Source organism: Electrophorus electricus, chromosome 2 (genome assembly GCF_041902795.1).
Source record: "Electrophorus electricus isolate QZ-2024a chromosome 2, ASM4190279v1, whole genome shotgun sequence".
Classification (NCBI taxonomy): domain Eukaryota; kingdom Metazoa; phylum Chordata; class Actinopteri; order Gymnotiformes; family Gymnotidae; genus Electrophorus; species Electrophorus electricus.
Window position 1 is genome coordinate 4742499 of NC_137498.1, and position 18606 is coordinate 4761104.

Here is an 18606-nt window from a genome sequence, read left to right on the forward strand (position 1 = left end):
CAAAATGAGAACACACTCACCAAAGTTTATGCTTCCTGTAGTAATGTTTAAGAAACTGGCTTGAATTGTCTTCACCCCATTAGGACGCAAAATTCAAACCCAGCAACCAATGTTTACTTGTTTCATTGCCTTTGAGAGAGAATGTTACTCTCTAGGAATAATATGAAGAACTTTACCTGATCACTGGAAGCTGTTTCATTGGCATGGAAAGCAATCCCTAGTGCACAGATTCTGCATCATAAACATTGCTTTGCATGGATTTTAATTGTCAGGAGACTAGAAGGAATTTACTTTTAAGAATTAGCTAAGTAGCATAACTTATCTCTGTTAGTAGATCAAATACAGATGCACTCGTGGTGTTTCTGTTTTGTTTACTTTTGTTTGAAATACATGGATTAGCACACCCATCATGCTACAATGAGTTTTACATCATCCCTGTGACAATTGAAATCAGCCTTAAACACAGCTCCTAAAGCACAGTCCTTGCATCACCGGAGGACAAGCCTGCTGCATATATTGACTTTCTCGTTTTGCAAATAGAGCCCCAACAGAGAAACTACTCTTTATGTCCATACTAAGATGATAGTAATCTTCTGATCTTGAAATTTTAATTTTGCACAATGTGGAACCAAGTTGCAGAAGAAGACGTTGGGGATTTCACATGAGTTATAGTGCCAGATTTTGGATTACAGGAATTGGAGAACTCAATCGGAGTAAGTAGGGAGTTCAAAAAATCTTTTCACTCTGCTGCAAGAAGGCCATTCGATTCCCTGATGTCTACTTCAAATACAAGAGTCAGAAACCCAAGAACCAACTACTGTTTCTGCTCAGCTTCAATACAAGGAGCTTTTACGTATAATGCAAAGGTGATGACCACTTCACTACAGAAATCATGCAAAGACCCCTTGATGCAGTATGGTATCAATGCACTTTCAGAACAATCTTTTCACCAACTCATACCCAAAACTGATAATGAGTGCAAGTTATTGAGTAAAAGAATGAATATAATTTATGCCAAAACCTTTCATATTTGCAAGTTCACAAATAGCTGCCATTTTACGCAAATTTAGTGGGTATGTTGGATGGCCTAAAATGCTAATAATGAGCAGATGTACCTAAAATTCAAATGGTTCACAAGTCCAATTTTTCAGAAATATCTGATTCAAACTTGCAGAAAAAATATTGGTTAGCTGACAGGAAACCCTCTAGTCCGAGCGACACTTCAGTCCAAACTGGTGGTCCTGGAAAATGGTAGGTTCTGTTCTGGCTTTCTAAACTTATGCAGCAGGGCCATGTGAGATCTTCACTGCTTAAGGCCATAAAACCCGAAGATCTCTTTCTTTGCAGTCCCAATAGTTGTGCTCAGAACCTCACTCCACTCAATTGTACTTTGAAGTCATGAGCAGTATTGCCTTCTTTTAACATTTTGAATATAGTTAAAAAGCAGCTCAGCTGCAGTTCAATGATGGTGAGTTTAAGTTGATTTCCCTGTGCAGTTCTTTAGCCTCACCTGCCCATGCTTCCCTTTGTTCCAACTATTTCAAACAGCAAAAATGGATGAGAAATGCTTCTGCACAGTATATAAACTGGGACCTGTGACCTGGAAAGCAAATGCATTGACCACTACTCTAGAAAAATCAAGAGTGTTCAACATCTATATCAATCAATAATTATACCCCCAAAAGGTCTGGTTGTTAACAGGATTTATGACAAAATGATGCTGCGATTAGACAAGGAGCTTGGCGTCTCAGTCTCAGGACCTAAAGGGCAAACTGCAAAAAGAGAACCACTTCATACACACAACAATTGCCCCACTAGTGTGCTATCAAGAGGGATGTTTCTGCCCAGTTTCGAACTGAGGACCTTTCGCGTGTTAGGCAAATGTGATGACCACTACACTACAGAAACCACTGACAAAAGGTTCTTTGGGCTCACTCTCCAGCTTTTGCTCATTTTTGGCACTTGAAAATCATAGCTTTAAATCTGGCTAAGGAGTCTGACTTCTCAATCATTAGGATGGAAATTCTCACAACCCCACCAAAGTTCTCTTGTTTCTTACCATTTGAGGAACAGACTGTTGCTAACTAGGCATATTATGAAGTTTTACTTTATCTCTGTAGTTCCCTCATTGGCATATAGAGCATAACCTATTGCGCAAATTCTGTATGCTTGACATTGTCTTGCAAGGATTTTTTCTTTGCCATAGAATTGATGAAATTAACTTTTGAAATTCAGCTAATTAGCATAACCTCTGTTGGGAAACAAAATGAGAACACACTCACCAAAGTTTATGCTTCCTGTAGTAATGTTTAAGAAACTGGCTTGAATTGTCTTCACCCCATTAGGACGCAAAATTCAAACCCAGCAACCAATGTTTACTTGTTTCATTGCCTTTGAGAGACAGAATGTTACTCTCTAGGAATAATATGAAGAACTTTACCTGATCACTGGAAGCTGTTTCATTGGCATGGAAAGCAATCCCTAGTGCACAGATTCTGCATCATAAACATTGCTTTGCATGGATTTTAATTGTCAGGAGACTAGAAGGAATTTACTTTTAAGAATTAGCTAAGTAGCATAACTTATCTCTGTTAGTAGATCAAATACAGATGCACTCGTGGTGTTTCTGTTTTGTTTACTTTTGTTTGAAATACATGGATTAGCACACCCATCATGCTACAATGAGTTTTACATCATCCCTGTGACAATTGAAATCAGCCTTAAACACAGCTCCTAAAGCACAGTCCTTGCATCACCGGAGGACAAGCCTGCTGCATATATTGACTTTCTCGTTTTGCAAATAGAGCCCCAACAGAGAAACTACTCTTTATGTCCATACTAAGATGATAGTAATCTTCTGATCTTGAAATTTTAATTTTACACAATGTGGAACCAAGTTGCAGAAGAAGACGTTGGGGATTTCACATGAGTTATAGTGCCAGATTTTGGAGTACAGGAATTGGAGAACTCAATCGGAGTAAGTAGGGAGTTCAAAAAATCTTTTCACTCTGCTGCAAGAAGGCCATTCGATTCCCTGATGTCTACTTCAAATACAAGAGTCAGAAACCCAAGAACCAACTACTGTTTCTGCTCAGCTTCAATTCAAGGACCTTTTACGTATAATGCAAAGGTGATGACCACTTCACTACAGAAATCATGCAAAGACTCCTTGATGCAGTATGGTATCAATGCACTTTCAGAACAATCTTTTCACCAACTCATACCCAAAACTGATAATGAGTGCAAGTTATTGAGTAAAAGAATGAATATAATTTATGCCAAAACCTTTCATATTTGCAAGTTCACAAATAGCTGCCATTTTACGCAAATTTAGTGGGTATGTTGGATGGCCTAAAATGCTAATAATGAGCAGATGTACCTAAAATTCAAATGGTTCACAATTCCAATTTTTCAGAAATATCTGATTCAAACTTGCAGAAAAAATATTGGATAGCTGACAGGAAACCCTCTAGTCCGAGCGACACTTCAGTCCAAACTGGTGGTCCTGGAAAATGGTAGGTTCTGTTCTGGCTTTCTAAACTTATGCAGCAGGGCCATGTGAGATCTTCACTGCTTAAGGCCATAAAACCCGAAGAACTTTTTCTTTGCAGTCCCAATAGTTGTGCTCAGAACCTCACTCATCTCAATTGTACTTTGAAGTCATGAACAGTATTGCCTTCTTTTAACGTTTTGAATACAGTTAAAAAGCAGCTCAGCTGCAGTTCCATGATGCTGAGTTTAAGTTGATTTCCCTGTGCAGTTCTTTAGCCTCACCTGCCCATGCTTCCCTTTGTTCCAACTATTTCAAACAGCAAAAATGGATGAGAAATGCTTCTGCACAGTATATAAACTGGGACCTGTGACCTGGAAAGCAAATGCATTGACCACTACTCTAGAAAAATCAAGAGTGTTCAACATCTATATCAATCAATAATTATACCCCCAAAAGGTCTGGTTGTTAACAGGATTTATGACAAAATGATGCTGCGATTAGACAAGGAGCTTGGCGTCTCAGTCTCAGGACCTAAAGGGCAAACTGCAAAAAGAGAACCACTGCATACACACAACAATTGCCCCACTAGTGTGCTATCAAGAGAGATGTTTCTGCCCAGTTTCGAACTGAGGACCTTTCGCATGTTAGGCCAATGTGATGACCACTACACTACAGAAACCACTGTTAAAAGGTTCTTTGGGCTCACTCTCCAGCTTTTGCTCATTTTTGGCACTTGAAAATCATAGCTTTAAATCTGGCTAAGGAGTCTGACTTCTCAATCATTAGGATGGAAATTCTCACAACCCCACCAAAGTTCTCTTGTTTCTTACCATTTGAGGAACAGACTATTGCTAACTAGGCATATTATGAAGAGTTTTACTTTATCTCTGTAGTTCCCTCATTGGCATATAGAGCATAACCTATTGCGCAAATTCTGTATGCTTGACATTGCCTTGCAAGGATTTTTTCTTTGCCATAGAATTGATGAAATTAACTTTTGAAATTCAGCTAATTAGCATAACCTCTGTTGGGAAACAAAATGAGAACACACTCACCAAAGTTTATGCTTCCTGTAGTAATGTTTAAGAAACTGGCTTGAATTGTCTTCACCCCATTAGTACGCAAAATTCAAACCCAGCAACCAATGTTTACTTGTTTCATTGCCTTTGAGAGAGAATGTTACTCTCTAGGAATAATATGAAGAACTTTACCTGATCACTGGAAGCTGTTTCATTGGCATGGAAAGCAATCCCTAGTGCACAGATTCTGCATCATAAACATTGCTTTGCATGGATTTTAATTGTCAGGAGACTAGAAGGAATTTACTTTTAAGAATTAGCTAAGTAGCATAACTTATCTCTGTTAGTAGATCAAATACAGATGCACTCGTGGTGTTTCTGTTTTGTTTACTTTTGTTTGAAATACATGGATTAGCACACCCATCATGCTACAATGAGTTTTACATCATCCCTGTGACAATTGAAATCAGCCTTAAACACAGCTCCTAAAGCACAGTCCTTGCATCACCGGAGGACAAGCCTGCTGCATATATTGACTTTCTCGTTTTGCAAATAGAGCCCCAACAGAGAAACTACTCTTTATGTCCATACTAAGATGATAGTAATCTTCTGATCTTGAAATTTTAATTTTGCACAATGTGGAACCAAGTTGCAGAAGAAGACGTTGGGGATTTCACATGAGTTATAGTGCCAGATTTTGGAGTACAGGAATTGGAGAACTCAATCGGAGTAAGTAGGGAGTTCAAAAAATCTTTTCACTCTGCTGCAAGAAGGCCATTCGATTCCCTGATGTCTACTTCAAATACAAGAGTCAGAAACCCAAGAACCAACTACTGTTTCTGCTCAGCTTCAATTCAAGGAGCTTTTACGTATAATGCAAAGGTGATGACCACTTCACTACAGAAATCATGCAAAGACTCCTTAATGCAGTATGGTATCAATGCACTTTCAGAACAATCTTTTCACCAACTCATACCCAAAACTGATAATGAGTGCAAGTTATTGAGTAAAAGAATGAATATAATTTATGCCAAAACCTTTCATATTTGGAAGTTCACAAATAGCTGCCATTTTACGCAAATTTAGTGGGTATGTTGGATGGCCTAAAATGCTAATAATGAGCAGATGTACCTAAAATTCAAATGGTTCACAATTCCAATTTTTCAGAAATATCTGATTCAAACTTGCAGAAAAAATATTGGATAGCTGACAGGAAACCCTCTAGTCCGAGCGACACTTCAGTCCAAACTGGTGGTCCTGGAAAATGGTAGGTTCTGTTCTGGCTTTCTAAACTTATGCAGCAGGGCCATGTGAGATCTTCACTGCTTAAGGCCATAAAACCCGAAGAACTTTTTCTTTGCAGTCCCAATAGTTGTGCTCAGAACCTCACTCATCTCAATTGTACTTTGAAGTCATGAACAGTATTGCCTTCTTTTAACGTTTTGAATACAGTTAAAAAGCAGCTCAGCTGCAGTTCCATGATGCTGAGTTTAAGTTGATTTCCCTGTGCAGTTCTTTAGCCTCACCTGCCCATGCTTCCCTTTGTTCCAACTATTTCAAACAGCAAAAATGGATGAGAAATGCTTCTGCACAGTATATAAACTGGGACCTGTGACCTGGAAAGCAAATGCATTGACCACTACTCTAGAAAAATCAAGAGTGTTCAACATCTATATCAATCAATAATTATACCCCCAAAAGGTCTGGTTGTTAACAGGATTTATGACAAAATGATGCTGCGATTAGACAAGGAGCTTGGCGTCTCAGTCTCAGGACCTAAAGGGCAAACTGCAAAAAGAGAACCACTGCATACACACAACAATTGCCCCACTAGTGTGCTATCAAGAGAGATGTTTCTGCCCAGTTTCGAACTGAGGACCTTTCGCATGTTAGGCCAATGTGATGACCACTACAATACAGAAACCACTGTTAAAAGATTCTTTGGGCTCACTCTCCAGCTTTTGCTCATTTTTGGCACTTGAAAATCATAGCTTTAAATCTGGCTAAGGAGTCTGACTTCTCAATCATTAGGATGGAAATTCTCACAACCCCACCAAAGTTCTCTTGTTTCTTACCATTTGAGGAACAGACTGTTGCTACCTAGGCATAATATGAAGTGTTTTACTTTATCTCTGTAGTTCTCTCATTGGCATATAGAGCATAACCTATTGCGCAAATTCTGTATGCTTGACATTGCCTTGCAAGGATTTTTTCTTTGCCATAGAATTGATGAAATTAACTTTTGAAATTCAGCTAATTAGCATAACCTCTGTTGGGAAACAAAATGAGAACACACTCACCAAAGTTTATGCTTCCTGTAGTAATGTTTAAGAAACTGGCTTGAATTGTCTTCACCCCATTAGGACGCAAAATTCAAACCCAGCAACCAATGTTTACTTGTTTCATTGCCTTTGAGAGACAGAATGTTACTCTCTAGGAATAATATGAAGAACTTTACCTGATCACTGGAAGCTGTTTCACTGGCATGGAAAGCAATCCCTAGTGCACAGATTCTGCATCATAAACATTGCTTTGCATGGATTTTAATTGTCAGGAGACTAGAAGGAATTTACTTTTAAGAATTAGCTAAGTAGCATAACTTATCTCTGTTAGTAGATCAAATACAGATGCACTCGTGGTGTTTCTGTTTTGTTTACTTTTGTTTGAAATACATGGATTAGCACACCCATCATGCTACAATGAGTTTTACATCATCCCTGTGACAATTGAAATCAGCCTTAAACACAGCTCCTAAAGCACAGTCCTTGCATCACCGGAGGACAAGCCTGCTGCATATATTGACTTTCTCGGTTTGCAAATAGAGCCCCAACAGAGAAACTACTCTTTATGTCCATACTAAGATGATAGTAATCTTCTGATCTTGAAATTTTAATTTTGCACAATGTGGAACCAAGTTGCAGAAGAAGACGTTGGGGATTTCACATGAGTTATAGTGCCAGATTTTGGAGTACAGGAATTGGAGAACTCAATCGGAGTAAGTAGGGAGTTCAAAAAATCTTTTCACTCTGCTGCAAGAAGGCCATTCGATTCCCTGATGTCTACTTCAAATACAAGAGTCAGAAACCCAAGAACCAACTACTGTTTCTGCTCAGCTTCAATACAAGGAGCTTTTACGTATAATGCAAAGGTGATGACCACTTCACTACAGAAATCATGCAAAGACTCCTTGATGCAGTATGGTATCAATGCACTTTCAGAACAATCTTTTCACCAACTCATACCCAAAACTGATAATGAGTGCAAGTTATTGAGTAAAAGAATGAATATAATTTATGCCAAAACCTTTCATATTTGCAAGTTCACAAATAGCTGCCATTTTACGCAAATTTAGTGGGTATGTTGGATGGCCTAAAATGCTAATAATGAGCAGATGTACCTAAAATTCAAATGGTTCACAAGTCCAATTTTTCAGAAATATCTGATTCAAACTTGCAGAAAAAATATTGGTTAGCTGACAGGAAACCCTCTAGTCCGAGCGACACTTCTGTCCAAACTGCTGGTCCTGGAAAATGGTAGGTTCTGTTCTGGCTTTCTAAACTTATGCAGCAGGGCCATGTGAGATCTTCACTGCTTAAGGCCATAAAACCCGAAGATCTCTTTCTTTGCAGTCCCAATAGTTGTGCTCAGAACCTCACTCCTCTCAATTGTACTTTGAAGTCATGAGCAGTATTGCCTTCTTTTAACATTTTGAATATAGTTAAAAAGCAGCTCAGCTGCAGTTCAATGATGGTGAGTTTAAGTTGATTTCCCTGTGCAGTTCTTTAGCCTCGCCTGCCCATGCTTCCCTTTGTTCCAACTATTTCAAACAGCAAAAATGGATGAGAAATGCTTCTGCACAGTATATAAGCTGGGACCTGTAACCTGGAAAGCAAATGCATTGACCACTACTCTAGAAAAATCAAGAGTGTTCAACATCTATATCAATCAATAATTATACCCCCAAAAGGTCTGGTTGTTAACAGGATTTATAACAAAATGATGCTGCAATTAGACAAGGAGCTTGGCGTCTCAGTCTCAGGACCTAAAGGGCAAACTGCAAAAAGAGAACCACTTCATACACTGTTTACAAACAACAATTGCCCCACTAGTGTGCTATCAAGATGGATGTTTCTGCCCAGTTTCGAACTGAGGACCTTTCGCGTGTTAGGCGAACGCAATGACCACTACACTACAGAAACCACTGTTAAAAGATTCTTTGGGCTCACTCTCCAGCTTTTGCTCATTTTTGGCACTTGAAAATCATAGCTTTAAATCTGGCTAAGGAGTCTGACTTCTCAATCATTAGGATGGAAATTCTCACAACCCCACCAAAGTTCTCTTGTTTCTTACCATTTGAGGAACAGACTGTTGCTAACTAGGCATATTATGAAGAGTTTTACTTTATCTCTGTAGTTCCCTCATTGGCATATAGAGCATAACCTATTGCGCAAATTCTGTATGCTTGACATTGTCTTGCAAGGATTTTTTCTTTGCCATAGAATTGATGAAATTAACTTTTGAAATTCAGCTAATTAGCATAACCTCTGTTGGGAAACAAAATGAGAACACACTCACCAAAGTTTATGCTTCCTGTAGTAATGTTTAAGAAACTGGCTTGAATTGTCTTCACCCCATTAGGACGCAAAATTCAAACCCAGCAACCAATGTTTACTTGTTTCATTGCCTTTGAGAGACAGAATGTTACTCTCTAGGAATAATATGAAGAACTTTACCTGATCACTGGAAGCTGTTTCACTGGCATGGAAAGCAATCCCTAGTGCACAGATTCTGCATCATAAACATTGCTTTGCATGGATTTTAATTGTCAGGAGACTAGAAGGAATTTACTTTTAAGAATTAGCTAAGTAGCATAACTTATCTCTGTTAGTAGATCAAATACAGATGCACTCGTGGTGTTTCTGTTTTGTTTACTTTTGTTTGAAATACATGGATTAGCACACCCATCATGCTACAATGAGTTTTACATCATGCCTGTGACAATTGAAATCAGCCTTAAGCACAGCTCCTAAAGCACAGTCCTTGCATCACCGGAGCAAAAGTGTGCTGCATATATTGACTTTCTCAGTTTGCAAATAGAGCCCCAACAGAGAAACTACTCTTTATGTCCATACTAAGATGATAGTAATCTTCTGATCTTGAAATTTTAATTTTGCACAATGTGGAACCAAGTTGCAGAAGAAGACGTTGGGGATTTCACATGAGTTATAGTGCCAGATTTTGGAGTACAGGAATTGGAGAACTCAATCGGAGTAAGTAGGGAGTTCAAAAAATCTTTTCACTCTGCTGCAAGAAGGCCATTCGATTCCCTGATGTCTACTTCAAATACAAGAGTCAGAAACCCAAGAACCAACTACTGTTTCTGCTCAGCTTCAATTCAAGGACCTTTTACGTATAATGCAAAGGTGATGACCACTTCACTACAGAAATCATGCAAAGACAGCTTGATGCAGTATGGTATCAATGCACTTTCAGAACAATCTTTTCACCAACTCATACCCAAAACTGATAATGAGTGCAAGTTATTGAGTAAAAGAATGAATATCATTTATGCCAAAACCTTTCATATTAGCAAGTTCACAAATAGCTGCCATTTTACGCAAATTTAGTGGGTATGTTGGATGGCCTAAAATGCTAATAATGAGCAGATGTACCTAAAATTCAATTGGTTCACAATTCCAATTTTTCAGAAATATCTGATTCAAACTTGCAGAAAAAATATTTGATAGCTGACAGGAAACCCTCTAGTCCGAGCGACACTTCAGTCCAAACTGGTGGTCCTGGAAAATGGTAGGTTCTGTTCTGGCTTTCTAAACTTATGCAGCAGGGCCATGTGAGATCTTCACTGCTTAAGGCCATAAAACCCGAAGATCTTTTTCTTTGAAGTCCCAATAGTTGTGCTCAGAACCTCACTCATCTCAATTGTACTTTGAAGTCATGAACAGTATTGCCTTCTTTTAACGTTTTGAATACAGTTAAAAAGCAGCTCAGCTGCAGTTCCATGATGCTGAGTTTAAGTTGATTTCCCTGTGCAGTTCTTTAGCCTCACCTGCCCATGCTTCCCTTTGTTCCAACTATTTCAAACAGCAAAAATGGATGAGAAATGCTTCTGCACAGTATATAAACTGGGACCTGTGACCTGGAAAGCAAATGCATTGACCACTACTCTAGAAAAATCAAGAGTGTTCAACATCTATATCAATCAATAATTATACCCCCAAAAGGTCTGGTTGTTAACAGGATTTATGACAAAATGATGCCGCGATTAGACAAGGAGCTTGGCGTCTCAGTCTCAGGACCTAAAGGGCAAACTGCAAAAAGAGAACCACTTCATACACACAACAATTGCCCCACTAGTGTGCTATCAAGAGGGATGTTTCTGCCCAGTTTCGAACTGAGGACCTTTCGCGTGTTAGGCGAATGTGATGACCACTACACTATAGAAACCACTGTTAAAAGGTTCTTTGGGCTCACTCTCCAGCTTTTGCTCATTTTTGGCACTTGAAAATCATAGCTTTAAATCTGGCTAAGGAGTCTGACTTCTCAATCATTAGGATGGAAATTCTCACAACCCCACCAAAGTTCTCTTGTTTCTTACCATTTGAGGAACAGACTGTTGCTAACTAGGCATATTATGAAGAGTTTTACTTTATCTCTGTAGTTCCCTCATTGGCATATAGAGCATAACCTATTGCGCAAATTCTGTATTCTTGACATTGCCTTGCAAGGATTTTTTCTTTGCCATAGAATTGATGAAATTAACTTTTGAAATTCAGCTAATTAGCATAACCTCTGTTGGGAAACAAAATGAGAACACACTCACCAAAGTTTATGCTTCCTGTAGTAATGTTTAAGAAACTGGCTTGAATTGTCTTCACCCCATTAGGACGCAAAATTCAAACCCAGCAACCAATGTTTACTTGTTTCATTGCCTTTGAGAGACAGAATGTTACTCTCTAGGAATAATATGAAGAACTTTACCTGATCACTGGAAGCTGTTTCACTGGCATGGAAAGCAATCCCTAGTGCACAGATTCTGCATCATAAACATTGCTTTGCATGGATTTTAATTGTCAGGAGACTAGAAGGAATTTACTTTTAAGAATTAGCTAAGTAGCATAACTTATCTCTGTTAGTAGATCAAATACAGATGCACTCGTGGTGTTTCTGTTTTGTTTACTTTTGTTTGAAATACATGGATTAGCACACCCATCATGCTACAATGAGTTTTACATCATGCCTGTGACAATTGAAATCAGCCTTAAGCACAGCTCCTAAAGCACAGTCCTTGCATCACCGGAGCAAAAGTGTGCTGCATATATTGACTTTCTCAGTTTGCAAATAGAGCCCCAACAGAGAAACTACTCTTTATGTCCATACTAAGATGATAGTAATCTTCTGATCTTGAAATTTTAATTTTGCACAATGTGGAACCAAGTTGCAGAAGAAGACGTTGGGGATTTCACATGAGTTATAGTGCCAGATTTTGGAGTACAGGAATTGGAGAACTCAATCGGAGTAAGTAGGGAGTTCAAAAAATCTTTTCACTCTGCTGCAAGAAGGCCATTCGATTCCCTGATGTCTACTTCAAATACAAGAGTCAGAAACCCAAGAACCAACTACTGTTTCTGCTCAGCTTCAATTCAAGGACCTTTTACGTATAATGCAAAGGTGATGACCACTTCACTACAGAAATCATGCAAAGACAGCTTGATGCAGTATGGTATCAATGCACTTTCAGAACAATCTTTTCACCAACTCATACCCAAAACTGATAATGAGTGCAAGTTATTGAGTAAAAGAATGAATATCATTTATGCCAAAACCTTTCATATTAGCAAGTTCACAAATAGCTGCCATTTTACGCAAATTTAGTGGGTATGTTGGATGGCCTAAAATGCTAATAATGAGCAGATGTACCTAAAATTCAATTGGTTCACAATTCCAATTTTTCAGAAATATCTGATTCAAACTTGCAGAAAAAATATTGGATAGCTGACAGGAAACCCTCTAGTCCGAGCGACACTTCAGTCCAAACTGGTGGTCCTGGAAAATGGTAGGTTCTGTTCTGGCTTTCTAAACTTATGCAGCAGGGCCATGTGAGATCTTCACTGCTTAAGGCCATAAAACCCGAAGATCTTTTTCTTTGAAGTCCCAATAGTTGTGCTCAGAACCTCACTCATCTCAATTGTACTTTGAAGTCATGAACAGTATTGCCTTCTTTTAACGTTTTGAATACAGTTAAAAAGCAGCTCAGCTGCAGTTCCATGATGCTGAGTTTAAGTTGATTTCCCTGTGCAGTTCTTTAGCCTCACCTGCCCATGCTTCCCTTTGTTCCAACTATTTCTAACAGCAAAAATGGATGAGAAATGCTTCTGCACAGTATATAAACTGGGACCTGTGACCTGGAAAGCAAATGCATTGACCACTACTCAAGAAAAATCAAGAGTGTTCAACATCTATATCAATCAATAATTATACCCCCAAAAGGTCTGGTTGTTAACAGGATTTATGACAAAATGATGCCGCGATTAGACAAGGAGCTTGGCGTCTCAGTCTCAGGACCTAAAGGGCAAACTGCAAAAAGAGAACCACTTCATACACACAACAATTGCCCCACTAGTGTGCTATCAAGAGGGATGTTTCTGCCCAGTTTCGAACTGAGGACCTTTCGCGTGTTAGGCAAATGTGATGACCACTACACTACAGAAACCACTGTTAAAAGGTTCTTTGGGCTCACTCTCCAGCTTTTGCTCATTTTTGGCACTTGAAAATCATAGCTTTAAATCTGGCTAAGGAGTCTGACTTCTCAATCATTAGGATGGAAATTCTCACAACCCCACCAAAGTTCTCTTGTTTCTTACCATTTGAGGAACAGACTGTTGCTAACTAGGCATATTATGAAGAGTTTTACTTTATCTCTGTAGTTCCCTCATTGGCATATAGAGCATAACCTATTGCGCAAATTCTGTATGCTTGACATTGCCTTGCAAGGATTTTTTCTTTGCCATAGAATTGATGAAATTAACTTTTGAAATTCAGCTAATTAGCATAACCTCTGTTGGGAAACAAAATGAGAACACACTCACCAAAGTTTATGCTTCCTGTAGTAATGTTTAAGAAACTGGCTTGAATTGTCTTCACCCCATTAGGACGCAAAATTCAAACCCAGCAACCAATGTTTACTTGTTTCATTGCCTTTGAGAGACAGAATGTTACTCTCTAGGAATAATATGAAGAACTTTACCTGATCACTGGAAGCTGTTTCACTGGCATGGAAAGCAATCCCTAGTGCACAGATTCTGCATCATAAACATTGCTTTGCATGGATTTTAATTGTCAGGAGACTAGAAGGAATTTACTTTTAAGAATTAGCTAAGTAGCATAACTTATCTCTGTTAGTAGATCAAATACAGATGCACTCGTGGTGTTTCTGTTTTGTTTACTTTTGTTTGAAATACATGGATTAGCACACCCATCATGCTACAATGAGTTTTACATCATGCCTGTGACAATTGAAATCAGCCTTAAGCACAGCTCCTAAAGCACAGTCCTTGCATCACCGGAGCAAAAGTGTGCTGCATATATTGACTTTCTCAGTTTGCAAATAGAGCCCCAACAGAGAAACTACTCTTTATGTCCATACTAAGATGATAGTAATCTTCTGATCTTGAAATTTTAATTTTGCACAATGTGGAACCAAGTTGCAGAAGAAGACGTTGGGGATTTCACATGAGTTATAGTGCCAGATTTTGGAGTACAGGAATTGGAGAACTCAATCGGAGTAAGTAGGGAGTTCAAAAAATCTTTTCACTCTGCTGCAAGAAGGCCATTCGATTCCCTGATGTCTACTTCAAATACAAGAGTCAGAAACCCAAGAACCAACTACTGTTTCTGCTCAGCTTCAATTCAAGGACCTTTTACGTATAATGCAAAGGTGATGACCACTTCACTACAGAAATCATGCAAAGACAGCTTGATGCAGTATGGTATCAATGCACTTTCAGAACAATCTTTTCACCAACTCATACCCAAAACTGATAATGAGTGCAAGTTATTGAGTAAAAGAATGAATATCATTTATGCCAAAACCTTTCATATTAGCAAGTTCACAAATAGCTGCCATTTTACGCAAATTTAGTGGGTATGTTGGATGGCCTAAAATGCTAATAATGAGCAGATGTACCTAAAATTCAATTGGTTCACAATTCCAATTTTTCAGAAATATCTGATTCAAACTTGCAGAAAAAATATTGGATAGCTGACAGGAAACCCTCTAGTCCGAGCGACACTTCAGTCCAAACTGGTGGTCCTGGAAAATGGTAGGTTCTGTTCTGGCTTTCTAAACTTATGCAGCAGGGCCATGTGAGATCTTCACTGCTTAAGGCCATAAAACCCGAAGATCTTTTTCTTTGAAGTCCCAATAGTTGTGCTCAGAACCTCACTCATCTCAATTGTACTTTGAAGTCATGAACAGTATTGCCTTCTTTTAACGTTTTGAATACAGTTAAAAAGCAGCTCAGCTGCAGTTCCATGATGCTGAGTTTAAGTTGATTTCCCTGTGCAGTTCTTTAGCCTCACCTGCCCATGCTTCCCTTTGTTCCAACTATTTCTAACAGCAAAAATGGATGAGAAATGCTTCTGCACAGTATATAAACTGGGACCTGTGACCTGGAAAGCAAATGCATTGACCACTACTCAAGAAAAATCAAGAGTGTTCAACATCTATATCAATCAATAATTATACCCCCAAAAGGTCTGGTTGTTAACAGGATTTATGACAAAATGATGCCGCGATTAGACAAGGAGCTTGGCGTCTCAGTCTCAGGACCTAAAGGGCAAACTGCAAAAAGAGAACCACTTCATACACACAACAATTGCCCCACTAGTGTGCTATCAAGAGGGATGTTTCTGCCCAGTTTCGAACTGAGGACCTTTCGCGTGTTAGGCAAATGTGATGACCACTACACTACAGAAACCACTGTTAAAAGGTTCTTTGGGCTCACTCTCCAGCTTTTGCTCATTTTTGGCACTTGAAAATCATAGCTTTAAATCTGGCTAAGGAGTCTGACTTCTCAATCATTAGGATGGAAATTCTCACAACCCCACCAAAGTTCTCTTGTTTCTTACCATTTGAGGAACAGACTGTTGCTAACTAGGCATATTATGAAGAGTTTTACTTTATCTCTGTAGTTCCCTCATTGGCATATAGAGCATAACCTATTGCGCAAATTCTGTATGCTTGACATTGCCTTGCAAGGATTTTTTCTTTGCCATAGAATTGATGAAATTAACTTTTGAAATTCAGCTAATTAGCATAACCTCTGTTGGGAAACAAAATGAGAACACACTCACCAAAGTTTATGCTTCCTGTAGTAATGTTTAAGAAACTGGCTTGAATTGTCTTCACCCCATTAGGACGCAAAATTCAAACCCAGCAACCAATGTTTACTTGTTTCATTGCCTTTGAGAGACAGAATGTTACTCTCTAGGAATAATATGAAGAACTTTACCTGATCACTGGAAGCTGTTTCACTGGCATGGAAAGCAATCCCTAGTGCACAGATTCTGCATCATAAACATTGCTTTGCATGGATTTTAATTGTCAGGAGACTAGAAGGAATTTACTTTTAAGAATTAGCTAAGTAGCATAACTTATCTCTGTTAGTAGATCAAATACAGATGCACTCGTGGTGTTTCTGTTTTGTTTACTTTTGTTTGAAATACATGGATTAGCACACCCATCATGCTACAATGAGTTTTACATCATGCCTGTGACAATTGAAATCAGCCTTAAGCACAGCTCCTAAAGCACAGTCCTTGCATCACCGGAGCAAAAGTGTGCTGCATATATTGACTTTCTCAGTTTGCAAATAGAGCCCCAACAGAGAAACTACTCTTTATGTCCATACTAAGATGATAGTAATCTTCTGATCTTGAAATTTTAATTTTGCACAATGTGGAACCAAGTTGCAGAAGAAGACGTTGGGGATTTCACATGAGTTATAGTGCCAGAGTTTGGAGTACAGGAATTGGAGAACTCAATCGGAGTAAGTAGGGAGTTCAAAAAATCTTTTCACTCTGCTGCAAGAAGGCCATTCGATTCCCTGATGCCTACTTCAAATACAAGAGTCAGAAACCCAAGAACCAACTACTGTTTCTGCTCAGCTTCAATTCAAGGACCTTTTACGTATAATGCAAATGTGATGACCACTTCACTACAGAAATCATGCAAAGACAGCTTGATGCAGTATGGTATCAATGCACTTTCAGAACAATCTTTTCACCAACTCATACCCAAAACTGATAATGAGTGCAAGTTATTGAGTAAAAGAATGAATATCATTTATGCCAAAACCTTTCATATTAGCAAGTTCACAAATAGCTGCCATTTTACGCAAATTTAGTGGGTATGTTGGATGGCCTAAAATGCTAATAATGAGCAGATGTACCTAAAATTCAATTGGTTCACAATTCCAATTTTTCAGAAATATCTGATTCAAACTTGCAGAAAAAATATTGGATAGCTGACAGGAAACCCTCTAGTCCGAGCGACACTTCAGTCCAAACTGGTGGTCCTGGAAAATGGTAGGTTCTGTTCTGGCTTTCTAAACTTATGCAGCAGGGCCATGTGAGATCTTCACTGCTTAAGGCCATAAAACCCGAAGATCTTTTTCTTTGAAGTCCCAATAGTTGTGCTCAGAACCTCACTCATCTCAATTGTACTTTGAAGTCATGAACAGTATTGCCTTCTTTTAACGTTTTGAATACAGTTAAAAAGCAGCTCAGCTGCAGTTCCATGATGCTGAGTTTAAGTTGATTTCCCTGTGCAGTTCTTTAGCCTCACCTGCCCATGCTTCCCTTTGTTCCAACTATTTCTAACAGCAAAAATGGATGAGAAATGCTTCTGCACAGTATATAAACTGGGACCTGTGACCTGGAAAGCAAATGCATTGACCACTACTCAAGAAAAATCAAGAGTGTTCAACATCTATATCAATCAATAATTATACCCCCAAAAGGTCTGGTTGTTAACAGGATTTATGACAAAATGATGCCGCGATTAGACAAGGAGCTTGGCGTCTCAGTCTCAGGACCTAAAGGGCAAACTGCAAAAAGAGAACCACTTCATACACACAACAATTGCCCCACTAGTGTGCAATCAAGAGGGATGTTTCTGCCCAGTTTCGAACTGAGGACCTTTCGCGTGTTAGGCGAATGTGATGACCACTACACTACAGAAACCACTGTTAAAAGGTTCTTTGGGCTCACTCTCCAGCTTTTGCTCATTTTTGGCACTTGAAAATCATAGCTTTAAATCTGGCTAAGGAGTCTGACTTCTCAATCATTAGGATGGAAATTCTCACAACCCCACCAAAGTTCTCTTGTTTCTTACCATTTGAGGAACAGACTGTTGCTAACTAGGCATATTATGAAGAGTTTTACTTTATCTCTGTAGTTCCCTCATTGGCATATAGAGCATAACCTATTGCGCAAATTCTGTATGCTTGACATTGCCTTGCAAGGATTTTTTCTTTGCCATAGAATTGATGAAATTAACTTTTGAAATTCAGCTAATTAGCATAACCTCTGTTGGGAAACAAAATGAGAACACACTCACCAAAGTTTATGCTTCCTGTAGTAATGTTTAAGAAACTGGCTTGAATTGTCTTCACCCCATTAGGACGCAAAATTCAAACCCAGCAACCAATGTTTACTTGTTTCATTGCCTTTGAGAGACAGAATGTTACTCTCTAGGAATAATATGAAGAACTTTACCTGATCACTGGAAGCTGTTTCACTGGCATGGAAAGCAAACCCTAGTGCACAGATTCTGCATCATAAACATTGCTTTGCATGGATTTTAATTGTCAGGAGACTAGAAGGAATTTACTTTTAAGAATTAGCTAAGTAGCATAACTTATCTCTGTTAGTAGATCAAATACAGATGCACTCGTGGTGTTTCTGTTTTGTTTACTTTTGTTTGAAATACATGGATTAGCACACCCATCATGCTACAATGAGTTTTACATCATGCCTGTGACAATTGAAATCAGCCTTAAGCACAGCTCCTAA

At 38.7% G+C, this 18606-nt stretch overlaps 7 non-coding genes across 7 annotated transcripts; all 7 read right to left on the minus strand.

Moving 5' to 3' along the window:
• Positions 1–1835: 1835 nt before the first annotated feature.
• Positions 1836–1908, minus strand: trnav-aac (transfer RNA valine (anticodon AAC)). The gene has a single exon. It is a non-coding gene; the product is annotated as a tRNA-Val (tRNA).
• A 2191-nt stretch (positions 1909–4099) lies between these two features.
• Positions 4100–4172, minus strand: trnav-aac (transfer RNA valine (anticodon AAC)). The gene has a single exon. It is a non-coding gene; the product is annotated as a tRNA-Val (tRNA).
• A 4466-nt stretch (positions 4173–8638) lies between these two features.
• Positions 8639–8711, minus strand: trnav-aac (transfer RNA valine (anticodon AAC)). The gene has a single exon. It is a non-coding gene; the product is annotated as a tRNA-Val (tRNA).
• A 2193-nt stretch (positions 8712–10904) lies between these two features.
• trnav-aac (transfer RNA valine (anticodon AAC)) lies at positions 10905–10977 on the minus strand. Its single transcript has one exon. It is a non-coding gene; the product is annotated as a tRNA-Val (tRNA).
• A 2193-nt stretch (positions 10978–13170) lies between these two features.
• Positions 13171–13243, minus strand: trnav-aac (transfer RNA valine (anticodon AAC)). Its single transcript has one exon. It is a non-coding gene; the product is annotated as a tRNA-Val (tRNA).
• A 2193-nt stretch (positions 13244–15436) lies between these two features.
• trnav-aac (transfer RNA valine (anticodon AAC)) lies at positions 15437–15509 on the minus strand. Its single transcript has one exon. It is a non-coding gene; the product is annotated as a tRNA-Val (tRNA).
• A 2193-nt stretch (positions 15510–17702) lies between these two features.
• trnav-aac (transfer RNA valine (anticodon AAC)) lies at positions 17703–17775 on the minus strand. The gene has a single exon. It is a non-coding gene; the product is annotated as a tRNA-Val (tRNA).
• Between the last annotated feature and the right edge of the window lie 831 nt (positions 17776–18606).